This window comes from Peromyscus leucopus, chromosome X (genome assembly GCF_004664715.2).
Source record: "Peromyscus leucopus breed LL Stock chromosome X, UCI_PerLeu_2.1, whole genome shotgun sequence".
Lineage (NCBI taxonomy): Eukaryota > Metazoa > Chordata > Mammalia > Rodentia > Cricetidae > Peromyscus > Peromyscus leucopus.
This window is the reverse complement of record NC_051083.1, coordinates 81606432-81620851: the sequence shown is the minus strand read 5'-3', so window position 1 is coordinate 81620851 and position 14420 is coordinate 81606432.

Below are 14420 nucleotides of genomic sequence, written 5' to 3'. Positions count from 1 at the left end.
AGTAGTGTGTTAGATCCAATAGAATGAGAGTTACAACTGGTGGTAAACCACCATATAGGTTCATGGAATTAAATCTGGGTCCTCTGGAAGAGCAGCCAGTGCTCTTATCTGCTGAGTCATTCCTACATCCCTGTGGTGTTTTCTTTTAGCCTTAATACCCCACTCTCCTCAAGCTTGTCCTAATTTTTTCATTGACTTATTCTCTATTTTCCTCTTTCCTTACCCTTTTCTCTCCTTTCTCCCTCTATTACATTTTGCTCCTTATTTTTAATCCCTTCAATTCATTAATTAATTGATTTGTTTTACTTTTTTGACATAGAGTTTATATATAGATATCCCAAAGTGGCTTCAAACTGATGCTCTGCCTATTTCAGTACACCATTATTGGAATTACTAATGTCTACAACGATGCATAACACTGTTTTCACTAACATTTAAACTTGCACTTTGTCTAATCTAAACTATCAGGTGATAATAGCATAGTCACACTGAAGACCTCTCTTCTTACTCAGATTATGGCTACTGCACTCCACCCACCAGAAAATGAAAGTGGTGTACTTAAACTACCATGTTTCTACATTATTGATTTTTGGGATATAAATATGTCTGCTGCCTAATTTCAAGAATATGCACTTAGTGGGCAAAGTGAGACAGCGAATCTATGATAGGCAGTGAAGGAAGTTTTGTACAGAAAATACATAATTAATGAACACTCAGAATTAGATTTGTGCACATAATTTTTTTTTTGTTCACAGATCTCAGAAGAAATAAAACATTGTCCAAAACATCAAGGGAAATGAGAGAGGAGTTGGCATTTTCTCTGGGAATATATTGAGAATGGAAAGGAAGGAAAAAGCCATCCAGTATTGGACATATAACCTTTGGAGAACCAATAACTCTAGAGGTGAGAATAAACTATAATGCAATGTGTTCTATGCTAAAATACCATGCACTTCATACAATATCAAATAAATACAGCTTCCTTTAACACTTACTATTGATGATTATATATCCAATGAGGACCACATGTAAGATTGTTCTTTGAAAATATATCATTTAAGCAATACCACTGTGCATACAATTTTTTCTTCAAATGTGAACAGATGAAAAGAATATCTCCATATTTTTTAAAATGAAACTGATCAAGACATAGAGATGTATATATATATATATATACATATATATATATATATATATATATATATATATATATATATATATATATAAATTCTATCACTTAGAAGTCAGGAACAGAAAGATCTATATAGTTTTGAGATCAACCTGGTCTATATAGTGAGATTCAAGCCATCCTGCTCTGCGTGATGAGCTCTAGATGAGCCAGGGTCACATAATGAAACTTGTCTGAAAAGAAATCTATCCACTCTTAAATGATATACCTAAACACTGAGTCACTTCATGAGGATTAAAGAAAGTTTTGCATGGCTGTATTTTACTCACACAAACTTTAACACAATTTCCAGACTAATTGTGGTTGGACTCAGAAAAGTAGTGACTCTTATTTCATTCTTCATATGGAATTCAGCAATCCAACCAATTTTTATATTTTGTTTCTTTGAACATTGTCCCCTTTGAACTGCTTATTGTAGTCATACATTTTTCTGTATTTTTTTTTTTTTTTTTTTTTTTTTTTTGGTTTTTCAAGACAGGGTTTCTCTGTGTAGCTTTGCGCCTTTCCTGGAACTCGCTTTGGAGACCAGGCTGGCCTCGAACTCACAGAGATCCGCCTGCCTCTGCCTCCCAAGTGCTGGGATTAAAGGCGTGTGCCACCACCGCCCTGCGTTTTTCTGTATTTTATATTGGGCCTGGTTAAACTTTTTTCCACTTGTGAGATATTTTTACCAAAAACATTTATATGTAACACTGGCTCTATAAGTTTGATGGTTAGTCTTGGTTGTAAACTTGATTGTATCTGGGATCAACTAAGCAAAACAGCTCCTGGAGGACTATGAAGGCATGTCATAGAATTAAGTGACAAAAGAATAATGCCCTTCAGAGTGGGTGGCATCTTCCACAACAGCCCAAATGTGAAGAGATCCAAAGAAAAAGCCATGCTTCTTTCCTGCCTTCTATCAATTATATAGAAACCCAACTTTCTCAGTCTTTTAATGTGTATTAAATACCAGTAACTCTCCAGAAATCTCCTAGGCCTTCAGCACCAGATTAGGGTGTTTGAGTCATCTAGCCCCTTGTACTGAGTAGCTACCTGAATCTTAGCCTCTCCAATGTGTTGACAGCCACTGCTGGACTACCAAGCCATATCATGTAAACCAAAAAAATAAACTGCCTTTTTAATATTTGTTTATACTCTTGATTCTGTTTCTCTAGAGAGTCATGACTAATAAAATACAAAATATGTATGCAATTCAATTTACTAATAATAAATCACAAACAGATTTATTTTAAAATATTTCTTTCTCATACATAAAACTGTACCAACTGTACCATTTATTAAAGTAAATTTGCATCTTAATAGCATGCATATGCTTGTTTACTTTATATCAAGAATTAAATCTGGTTTCTCACCTATATTCTTATAAGCAATAATAATGAAACTCATAGAATTGCCTCATAACAGAAACAAAATTGTGAAAAAAAGAAGAGGAGGATAGATGGAAGAGAAAAGAGATAAGAGAGAGTAGTTAGGGAACACGAATAAGTAATGGGTAAATATGATCAAAACACTTTACATAGGAATGAAGTATCATAATAAAAACCACTCTAGGTTGTAATTAATATTTGCTAATAGAAAACAAAATAAAAAATGGGGAGAAAGTTAATGAATGTTAACTTTAGAGCAACAAAAGGCAAAGAAATCTACTGGACTTTCCATATACAAACCTAAGAGTGTACAAACATCTAGTTTTCATTCTTACCTATTAAAATAGACAACTATGATTCCTAAACTTTAACAAAGTAACTAATAGAATGTTATTATTGGACTAGTCTAGAACTAAGGAAGTAGGCATTTCCACTCTCATAAAAGCAAACAAACAAAATCAATAGAGAGGCTAGAGGGAAAAAAAATCATTGAGTTATATCCTGGACAGAGAAAACATCTGGCTCCTTCTTTCAATTTGTTACTTCTCCCCATTGCGTAATTCTCCATATTCTTTTTCCAGTTCCCACTATCAAAGTTCATATCGCATATAATAACTCTCTATTGGAGCCACAAGTCCTGTTAGTATATACATTTGGACAAAACTTTGGGTAGAGTCTTTATCTCTTATGTACAAGATCTGAAAATAATATAAAACTACTATTTACCAACAAACTATTTTATGCAGACACTCTGATACCATTGAACCATTGAACCTCTCAGTAATCTGAAGTAACTATCTTATGTTACAGGGAGAGAGAATAAGTGTCCAACATAACATGGCATACTCTCAAACCTGGAGGAACAGATTCTAACAGTTGAGAAAGTAACCTTGCCAAGTTTTATGACCTGTTTTAGAGATGTGTTTATTCTATTAATTCTGCTTGTTTCCTGTGGTTCCAGAGACCAACAAACGAGAGGTCAAATAGTTTTTTTGTTGCTTTCTCAAAGGTTAATGTGCAAACTTGGGGGTAGTATTTTTTTCAGTCTCTTCCCATTACACAAGCAAACTGCTAATGATTTGAGTATGAGGTTCTTTTTGCATAAGAAATCAAGAATATTTTGAGTTTTTATTCCCACATAATGTCTAATAGATACTGCCCTCAATTTTAGAAACCCATAGGACTTAAGAGTACTCATTGGTTATGTAGACCCAAATTATGTATTCACATACCACTCAACTTCTTTTTTTCTGAATATTCCTTTTCTTTAACCTGAAGAAATTTCTTAAAAGATTTTTTAGCCTTTGAAAATGGAAGCATATATCCTAGCTAGAAGAGATTTCCAAAGATGTTCTTTTGCTAGAAGTGTATTTTAGTCAAATAGGTTTGGAAGATGCTGCATTACATAGTCTTTTCTTGAAGATTCACAGCATATATTAGCATATGAAAGACTAATTTTTTTCACAGATATATTCACTACTGTGCAGGCTATTTAGTATAATCTTCAGAGTGTTTCTATAAAAAGACCATGTCTTTATTCTCATTTTATAATAGGGAACACCAAGGCACAAAAAGATTAACTCATTGGTTCAAGGTCACGTTTCTAATGAACACTAAATCTAGGAAAAAGGTGATGAAATATCAGAACATAAAAATTATTCTGTGAATAATCACAAATAATCTGTAAATAAACCATTCCAAGTCAATAGATTATATATATAATATTATATATATTAACTTGTATAAATAACTATACTAAAACACATTTAAGGTTTTTCTGTATCCTGTGTTTTCATAGTGATAAAACCTTTTTATTCATCATAATATTTAATTCTCAAGAGAATACATTAAGGTGAGTGGGGAATATAATAAATTGCCTGGGGAACTAGAATAGAGGTTAAACAACTTTCCTAAGTGTTCACAACTGGTAATTGGTAGATTTGAAATTTAAAGTCTGAAGGAAAATTAAGTAATTTGAGATTAAAGCATTACTAGATGAGATTTACTTGCATTTTAAACTGCAGTGATACTCAAATGTAATATCTGCTCACCTCAGAATGGGGTTGCAGAAGTACTTATGATTAGTACAAAACAATTTAGAATCAGAAGACTTTTTATATCCATTGAAAGACAAGCAAAGAACAAAAGATCATATATGTACAAAAAACTGGTAAAAATAATTTGTGATTATGTTATGTAGGTAGCTATTCAGGCATTATCAGATGTGGAGACCATTGAGAATAGACAGGTCCTTCAACTTTGGACTCCACTTCCTGTTTTCCTGAATGTTACACTAATTTTTTTTTTTAAAAAAGGGAAATTAACACAGTTCCCATATTAAAATTTGAAACTCTATGTGAAAGAAAGGAAGTATCACAAGGCACCCTTCTTGGGATTTAAATTAGAATATGAATGGGAATGGATAGCAGGGTTTTGTTGGTGTCCATTAAAGGAAAGTGATCTCCTCCTGGAAACCGGCTATTTTATAGATTCATTCTTTTTCTTTTCTTCACTTCTCTAAATGTACCTTTGCATGGATTTTGATCTAAAGAATTTTATCTCTGGCCCAAAGTGGAGACATGACATTCCAACCTGCCCAAAAGATTATAAAATTATAAAGAAATAAGATTATTTTGTCCCTTAAGTGTTACTCTAAATGAGCCTATCAACATCTGGATAGGAAAACTGCCTTCAAAAAGCTGTAACATCAAGAAATATATCTGAAGACATATTAAATAGATGGGAGGAATAATTATTATCTTAAAGAGCAATGTCACTCCCTCAATTCAGTTGCTTGCTGGTAAGCTTACACACTTTTTTGTAACATGTTTTCCTGATAATAGAGATCACACCATGAACTAAAGTAAGTCTTCATGAAATTCTGTGTAGAAGACCTTCTCTTTATGTATGTTGGCTGACATCAAGGCTGCTTATCTAAGGTACATCATTAACCTTAGACAAGTTCTAAAAATCATCCTAAGGTGATTTTTTGAGGACCAAGAGAGGTCCATTACCAGTTATTTTCTAACCCACTAGTTTTTTCTCTCTCTTTTTTTCCTTTTTCTTTTCTTTTCTTTTTTTCTTTTTCTCTTTTATTGTCCAGATATAAGATCTTATCACATGCTAGCTTCAAATTCAAATGTAGCCAAGTATGATCTTGAATTCTTGATTTGCCTGCATTCCTATTTCCAGTGCTGGGAGAAAATATGTGTGAATACAGGCAAATCAAGAGAGACACAGAAACAGAGACAGAGAGACAGAAATGAAGGTAGGAAGGAAGTCTATTCCTTCTAAGATCCTAATGATTAGCCAAGACTTGATTCTACACTCTACCAAAGTTCACTCTGGAAAACCAGGGAGTTTTGGGTGATTCCTTACAGAGCATTGGTGAGGCCATCCTTACAGTAGTGTGTATGTTATTTATTATGCAGCACTGTTTTCTGTGCAAGAGAAACATGAGGCACAACAAAACCCACTGTAAGTGTTTATTAAAGAAGAGTAAAGAGGGGGTGTGGAGTAAGCCTACTGGATGTAAACTGTGTGGGAGAAGGAGCAGGATAAAGGGTGGAATCTCCTTTTATGGGTCTCCTGAGCATGCACATATGGGCCTATTCAGCTATGCCATGCATGCGCATGTGGTCACACTGCATGCAAATTATGTAAGGCCCTGGGATGACAAAGCATCTTGACTGGCTGCTGGACAGCACATGCAGTCATGTAGCTGGGGGAGTGGCTAGGAAATATAACATCAGGCACTCCTCCCTGAACTGGCCACAACTTCACCCAGCAGGGGTGAAGGCTTCTCCATAGCCATACAGAAGGAGACCCTGCTATATAGTCTTCCCTGGCCTATATACAGACTACAGTCCTTTCCCCCAGGCCGTGTTCAGAGTGGAGAGTTCATAGGGAACAGCTGGATTCTCAGACAGGATAGAGGAGTCATCAATAAGTCCAGCTGGGATAGTGTTTTGCAGGAGCACAACCGAATACAGCAAGATGGCAGTTGCTTGATTTGGAGGAGACATCCCGAAAACACTTTCCACCCCTTTCTCTGTCTCTTACATTATTTCTGATCACCTTTGTCACAATGTTTCCTAAGCCTTGGAGGGGTTGACATAGATGTTTTACTATATTTCTCTAGCTCCATGTTCTCATACCTTTCTATTCTCTCCTCCATCTCCAATATGGCAGTTTGGGAGCTTCAGTGGTGTCTCTTTAACTATAAAACCACAAAAGAAGAGAAAACAAGAAGTATTCTTTAAACCCAACTACATTAATAAGCTATGGGTATAAAAACAAATACTTGGAAAGCAGCTTGGCCATCAATCACAGTTGCTTTTCGACTGGGGACTGTGATTTCTCCCATCACTGGGATTTGTTGTGGCCTGGCATACCAGATATTGATTGGTTCCACACCTTTGAAGCAGACCTTGAATCCAATTGGCAAGCTGTTGGTTGTAGATATGCAACTCAGGGTACTATTTCACAAGTGGCAATATCTTACTCAGCATGCCCACCAACCCACATTTCATTAATCAGATCTGTTGGCAACAGTTCCCTCCACAGTGTCTCCAGGCACTATGAATGCCATCCACTGTTTGTTTGTGTGTAGGGGGGGGAGTGCTTCCATCTCAGTCTCAAATGGATTTTGTCCTCACCCATGCTCACAGCATGCAATATCTTCATCAATGGGCTTTTACCATCGAGTTATGGCATACAACCATCAGCAGCACCAATAAATTTTCTAGTTTGGGGTCCTCCGGGGCCTCCTTGGCCAACATTTCATAGTGGGGTAACCCACCGATGGCACTGGGCTTCTCAAATAGCAATCATACAGTTTCTTGGAGGGCTATCTTCTATCTGTATAGGTCCCTTCTGCAGTTAAGGCCAATGAATATTACTTTAGCAAGCCATTCTTTCTCTTATTTAACCATATCCCAATAGGGGTACAGGAGGTGGAAGTATCATTACAGATGATAGTCCTTAACTCAATTTGTACAACCATGTTCACTAAATGAGCACCACTTTCACTATCAATTCTATGTAGACAACTATACACAATGAGTTGTGCAATGCCCTTGATGGTAGACTCCCCTGTTACTTTCTTACAGGGTAAGACCTATATAAGGTTTGTGACAGTGCAAAGATGGGAATATACTTGCACACTTTACTGATTGGCATGGGCTCTATGTAATCTGTCTGCTAATTCCTCATGGGACAGGTTGATTCATATACAAGTCTTCCATAGTATATATGCATCAAGGTTGTAAATGGAACAAGTTTCAAAGGACTGGACTGCATGATACATATCAGAGTATTTTAACTGAATGCCAGCAGCTTTGGCTATTTTCCACCTGTCTGGGTCCTAGAATTTATATGAATCCAGTGAGCCCCTTTTAGGTACCTGGAAGCAGATATTCCTCACCTTGTTGATGGTATCAACACCCTGATTCCAAATGGGACTCAAAAGATTATGGGCTGCTACATGATAAACCACTAGGATATCAATCTTCTGTTATACTTTACTGTCTATTTCTATACCTGTTGTCTCTACAATGGCAATCCCATTACTTGACTGCTGGCAATGGTCGAGAGACAGGCAGAACTGACTTACTCTGGTGATGAGATGGCCAAACACCCTAATAGTTGGTCCAGAAACCCCATCCAAGGACTGAGGAATCTGGATGCAGACAACCATGGCTAGGCCCCGAGTGGAGCGCCGGGAATCTAGCGAGAAAGAGGGGGATTTATATGAGCAAGAATTGTTGAAACCAAGGTTGGATAAAGCACAGGGACAAATAGCCAAACCAATGGAAACACATGAACTATGAACCAAAGGCTGAGGGCCCCCAACTGGATCAGGCCCTCTGAATAGGTGAGACAGTTGATTGGCTTGATCTGTTTGGGAGGCATCTAGGCAGTCATACCAGGTCCTGGGCTCATTGCATGTGTTAGCTGTTTGAAACCTGGGACTTATGCAGGGATGCTTGGCTCAATCTGGGAGGAGGGGACTGGACCTACCTGGACTGAGTCTATCAGGTCGATCCTAGTCCTCGGGGGAGACCTTGATCTGGAGGTGGTAGGAATGGGGGGTGGGCTGGGGGGAAGGGGAGGGGCCAGGAAGGGGAGAACAAGGGAATCTGTGGCTGTTATGTAGAACTGAATAGTATTGTATAATAAAATAAAATTTTAAAAAAAGAAATTTTCTACTTACTCCATATACCACCCACAGATCCCCCCTCCTTCTTCCTCCCAACCCCCCAGCCCTCTCTCCCAAGCCATCCAACATCTCCATATACCCCAAATCAAGGTCTCCCATGGGGAGTCAGCAGAGCCCAGCACACTGAGCCTAGGCAGGTCCAAGCCCGTTCCCACTGCATCAAGGCTGTGCAAGGTATCACACCACAGGCACTGGATTCTCAGAAGCCTGCCCATGCACCAGGGACAGATCCCCCTGCCTGGGTGCCCCCCTAACAGTTCAAGCCAAGCAATCATCTTCCATATCCAGAGGGCCTAGTCCAGTCCCATCGGGGCTCCACAGCCACCAGTCCACAGCTCGTGGGTTTCCACTAGTGTGGCCGGTCATCTCTGCACGTCCTCCCATCATGATCTCGACGTCCCTCGCCTGCAGTATCTCTCCTCTCTCTCATCAGTTGGATTCCCGAAGCTCAGCCTGGTGCCTGGCTGTGGATCTCTGCATCTGCCTCCATCAGTCACTGGACAAAGGCTCTATGATGACAGCTAGCTTATTCGCTAGACTGCAAACCAAATTTTTGTACCAGCTGTGCTCAGTTTGAAGAGCAATATTTGGCGAGGTTGGGGATTTAGCTCAGTGGTAGAGCACTTTCCTAGCAAGCACAAGGCCCTGGGTTTGGTCCTCAGCTCCAGAAAATAAAATAAAATAAAATAAAATAAAGGTGTGTGCCACCACAAAAAAAGAGCAATATTTAGGACAACTGTGTGGATGGAGAACACTGCCTTACTTTCTATAATTCACCATTCTCCAAAAGGCATCTGGTCCCTACCCTTTCTAGCTCCTGGATGACTTCTATAATATTATCTTGACCCTCAGTGACCCTGTATGGTTTGATGTTCACAGCCCTATTAGGTGGAAATTTTATGGGCAAAATTTCACTTTGCTCTCTTCATCGTAATTGCTTTTACCATTTATACTCTTAAACAGAATTCCCCAACAGTGGGGTATAGTATGTATCCTTTTAGGGTGTCTGACTTAGTCAGTGTTTAGTTGGTTTAGGGTGTGAAGAAACAGTATGACCATGGCAACTCTTATAAAGGAAAGCATTTAACTGGGTCTGGCTTACAGTTTCAGAGGTTTAGTCCATTATTGTCATGGTGGGAAGCATGGCAGCATGCAGGCAAACATGGTGCTACAGAGGTAGCTGAGAGTTCTACATGAGGATTGGCAGGCAGCAGGAAGAAGCAGAGAGCCACTGAGGCTGGCTTGAGCTTCTGAAACCTTAAAGGCCACCCCCAGTGACTCACTTCCTCCAACAAGTCCACATCTACTCCAACAAGTCCATATTTCCTAATCACTCTCAAGTAGTGATACTCCCTGATGACCAAGTGCTCAAATAGATGCGCTTATAGGGGGCCCTTTGTGGTGGTATTGTGTTCACCAAAATATTGTGTACTCTAATAAAAATATCTGGGTCAGAGAACAGACAGCCACTAGATACAAAGGCTAGAAAATGGTGGCACTCACACCTTTAATCCTAGCATCCAGAGATAGAAATCCCTCTGGATCTCTGTGAGTTCAAGGCCACATTGGAAACAGCCAAGCATGGTGACACGCCTTTAATCCCAGAAAGCCAGCCTTTAATCCCAGGGAGTGGTGGTAGAAAGCAGGAAGATATATAAGGCGTGAGGGCGAGAAACTAGAAGCATTTTTGGCTGGTTAAGCATTTGGCTGGTTAAGATTTTGGCTGGTTAAGCATTCAGGCTTTTGAGCAGTAGTTCAGCTGAAAGCCATTGGGATGAGGACACAGAAGCATCCAGTCTGAGGAGACAAGACCAGCTGAGGATCCTGCGAGGTGAGATAGCTGTGGCTTGCTCTGTCTCTCTGATCTACCAGCATGGACCCCAATAACTCGCCTCAGGTTTGATTTTATTAATAAGAACTTTTAAGATTCCTGCTACATCTGGCGCCCAACGTTCGTTTTGCGAATTCATGAAAAAGCTGTTTGCCTGTGGCCTTGTGAGCCCCAGCTCAGGCCCAAGCTACACTCAGGCAGTTGTGGTGGCACACACCGGTAAGATTTGCTGAAGGAGACAGAGGAAGTAGGATCCCGAGTTTGAGCCGGCCTAGGAGGCTTGGGAGAAGCTTTGGCCCAGACTGAGCCACAAACAGTGGTGGGACCATGGAAGCAGTGGCTACTGCTCCACGTTGCCAGCTCCTTCTCATCATGTTGGTGACTGCGGTGATGCTGCTACCTGGGACGAAGGGTTTACTGCTGGTGGTTCAGAGAAGAATTGCCAGGACCATCGTGTTACAAGAAAGCATCGGCAAAGGTCAGTTTGGAAAAGTTTGGCAAGACAAATGGTGGGGAGAAATTGTTGTGAAGATTTTCTGTTCTAGGGAAGAATGTTCATGGTTCCGAGAGACAGACATTTATCAGACTGTGATTGCTCCAAACCCAGAGGAGGCAAAAAAAAAAAAAAAAAAAAGGCTGCATGGAACCATGACCACACCTAACAGCAACTTTGAAATCTTCAAAAGGACTATGGTAAAGCCATTAAGCTGATTAACACCACGGAAAGATCTGCTTTGGACTACAAACTGCTTAGGACAATTTTGAGATGGCTAGCTGAGATGATCCAGCCTGACAGACTACTTGAACAAGGACTTGAAACAAGCCCTGAACTTTCCTATTATGCAGAGACTGGACAAATGATACAGGACTTGATAATTAACCCAAAACTTTTCTTTTCAAGATTCCCTAAAGATATCTTCACCCCTAGAAAGCAAAAGGAAAAAGAGAATATAGATATGAGATAGATCATTGAATCTACTCTGAGAAAGAAGATAAATAATAGGATAAATAGGTAGATCATTGAATCTACATTGAAGAAAAAGGGGAAGATATAAAAATAACAAAAGGTAGACTACTGAATCTATTATGAAAAGAAAAAAGAGAAAATATGGATATGATAAGATAAAAAGGGAGATTATGCAATCTACTTTTAAAAAGGAACTACTTGTTTTAAATAAGATAAGTAATGAAAATTTTTTGGTCTGAGTTTATCAGATGTTACTGGACTGGACATTGTTAATATATATAATGGAGTTTTCATATGAATCTGTCATGTTAATGGACTAGACATCATTAATGTAAGTTTTGGCTGTATATATTGTATATACTTATTGGATAGTTTTTTCTTGTTTTAGTTAAAAGCTTTTTTTAATTTTAGACAAAAAGAGAGGAGATGTGGTGGTATTGTGTTCACCAAAATATTGTGTACTCTAATAAAAATATCTGGGGTCAGAGAACAGACAGCCACTAGATACAAAGGCTAGAAAATGGTGGCACTCACACCTTTAATCCTAGCATCCCAGAGATAGAAATCCCTCTGGATCTCTGTGAGTTCAAGGCCACATTGGAAACAGCCAAGCATGGTGACACGCCTTTAATCCCAGAAAGCCAGCCTTTAATCCCAGGGAGTGGTGGTAGAAAGCAGGAAGATATATAAGGCGTGAGGGCGAGAAACTAGAAGCATTTTTGGCTGGTTAAGCATTTGGCTGGTTAAGATTTTGGCTGGTTAAGCATTCAGGCTTTTGAGCAGTAGTTCAGCTGAAAGCCATTGGGATGAGGACACAGAAGCATCCAGTCTGAGGAGACAAGACCAGCTGAGGATCCTGCGAGGTGAGATAGCTGTGGCTTGCTCTGTCTCTCTGATCTACCAGCATGGACCCCAATAACTCGCCTCAGGTTTGATTTTATTAATAAGAACTTTTAAGATTCCTGCTACAGCCCTTCTTATTCAAATTACTATACCATCCAAACATAGGATGTGCTCTCATAAGGAATAGGTATACACATTATATTAACAGGAAACAATTATTCACCCCCAGAATGAGTTTTGTCTACTTTGCCCATATGGTTTTCCTCTCCTTACCTGTCTATCCCTACCTATCCCTGATGTTTCTGGGGACTAGTATGAATCAGTGTCCATTATACACTTCTATCCACCAGAGCCCTATTAGTCTACATATTGGTAAGGGACCAAAAAATCAATTCAACATGAGGCCCCCATTTGCCCTGTATGGCTCTCACCATCACAGCTTTAGCCATCCCATCTGAGGAAATGCTGAGGAACTCCCACCCTGGGAGGCCTTTCCTATTCAGCCATGAAAGTGGTAGGAATCATGTTTAGCTCTTGTTTGCTCTTACTGGTAACCTAATGTTGAATTTCTGGTCTGGTTTTAAGGCCCTCCACAGGCTCACAAACACAGCACTGGGTTGCCCATTAATTTCATCCTTAGAATCTCCTAAATAGTGCAGATCCAGCCACATCTGTTCCTGAGAGGCCTGGAGAGGCCCCTTTTCCTTACTCATTCCCCTGTCACTAGTTCCTTTTCATCTTAGCACCCTTCTAACTCAGTGTACATGGTGATATAAATCATCCAGATCAACCAAAGCCTTCCTGCTTCATAGATATCATGCTCCACTATGCAGGGTTCAGAACTGCCACCAAGGCTCCAAGCATATCTTAAGGTCCTTGCTGAATCAGTTTCTTTCTTTTTTCTCCTTTAAACAGAGTCTAGTCTAGGCTAAGACCTAAAGGAAATACCACTGAAATGGACTTAATTATATTCTTGCCAGCACACCTAAATTTCAGGCTACAAAACCCAAAAGAGTTAGATGTGATTGCATAAAAGTAAAAAACTTCTGTACAACAACTAATAAATCAACAAAAGTCAAAGTAACTTAAAATGTGAGACACATAATTCCAAGACCCATATCTAATAAGGGGTTAACATTCAAAGTGAATATAGAGTACTTCAAAATCATTTAGTGATAAACATAATCTAATTCTTATGAAAAATGAAAATTGGACAGAAGAAGGGAACAGAAATTTCTCCAATAAATAAAGGAAGATTAGCAACAGACATATGTAATATGCATAATATTGCTAATCAGCAATGAATATAAAGTAAAATTATTACATCATACACATGAAAGGATATTACCAAAATGAGGAAATAAAAAATTGGTGAGAGTACATGAAATGGGGATACTGGTATAATTATGAAAAACAGTTTCATTAGGCTCACCTTTATATATACTCTAGCCCCTCCCCAGGTCATATTCAGAGTTGACAGTTGGTCAGGAGTAGCTGGATACCCAGGTTGGGGAAGGGAAGTAAACTATCAAAATAGAAATTCCTTGGAGATGAAATCACTATATTGTTGAGTTAGCTGCATTCCAAAATTCTTCATATCTTTATTAATAATAGCAAACTATAGAAGCAACCAAAATCCCTAGCCACAGACAAATAGATGAAAAAATGTGATACAAGTTTGTACCATTTGGCAATATGGTACATTCTGAGAAATAAATCATTGGTAATTATGTAGTATTCATATAAAAACTAAGATGTTTAACTGGGATAATATTATGGGACTAGCATCATAGATATATACATATTGATGTAGGCCATGTATGAAACACACAGAATAAGTTAGACACTGAAAGAAATGCATTATGTGGTTTATCTGTGGAATAATTTCTAAAAGATCAAATAAATATTGAAATTGTGAATACTCCTGGTTGGAGAGAGTGGTAAACACGGATATTTTGGTCATAGGATACAACATAGCAAATAGATAAGACAATCAATCT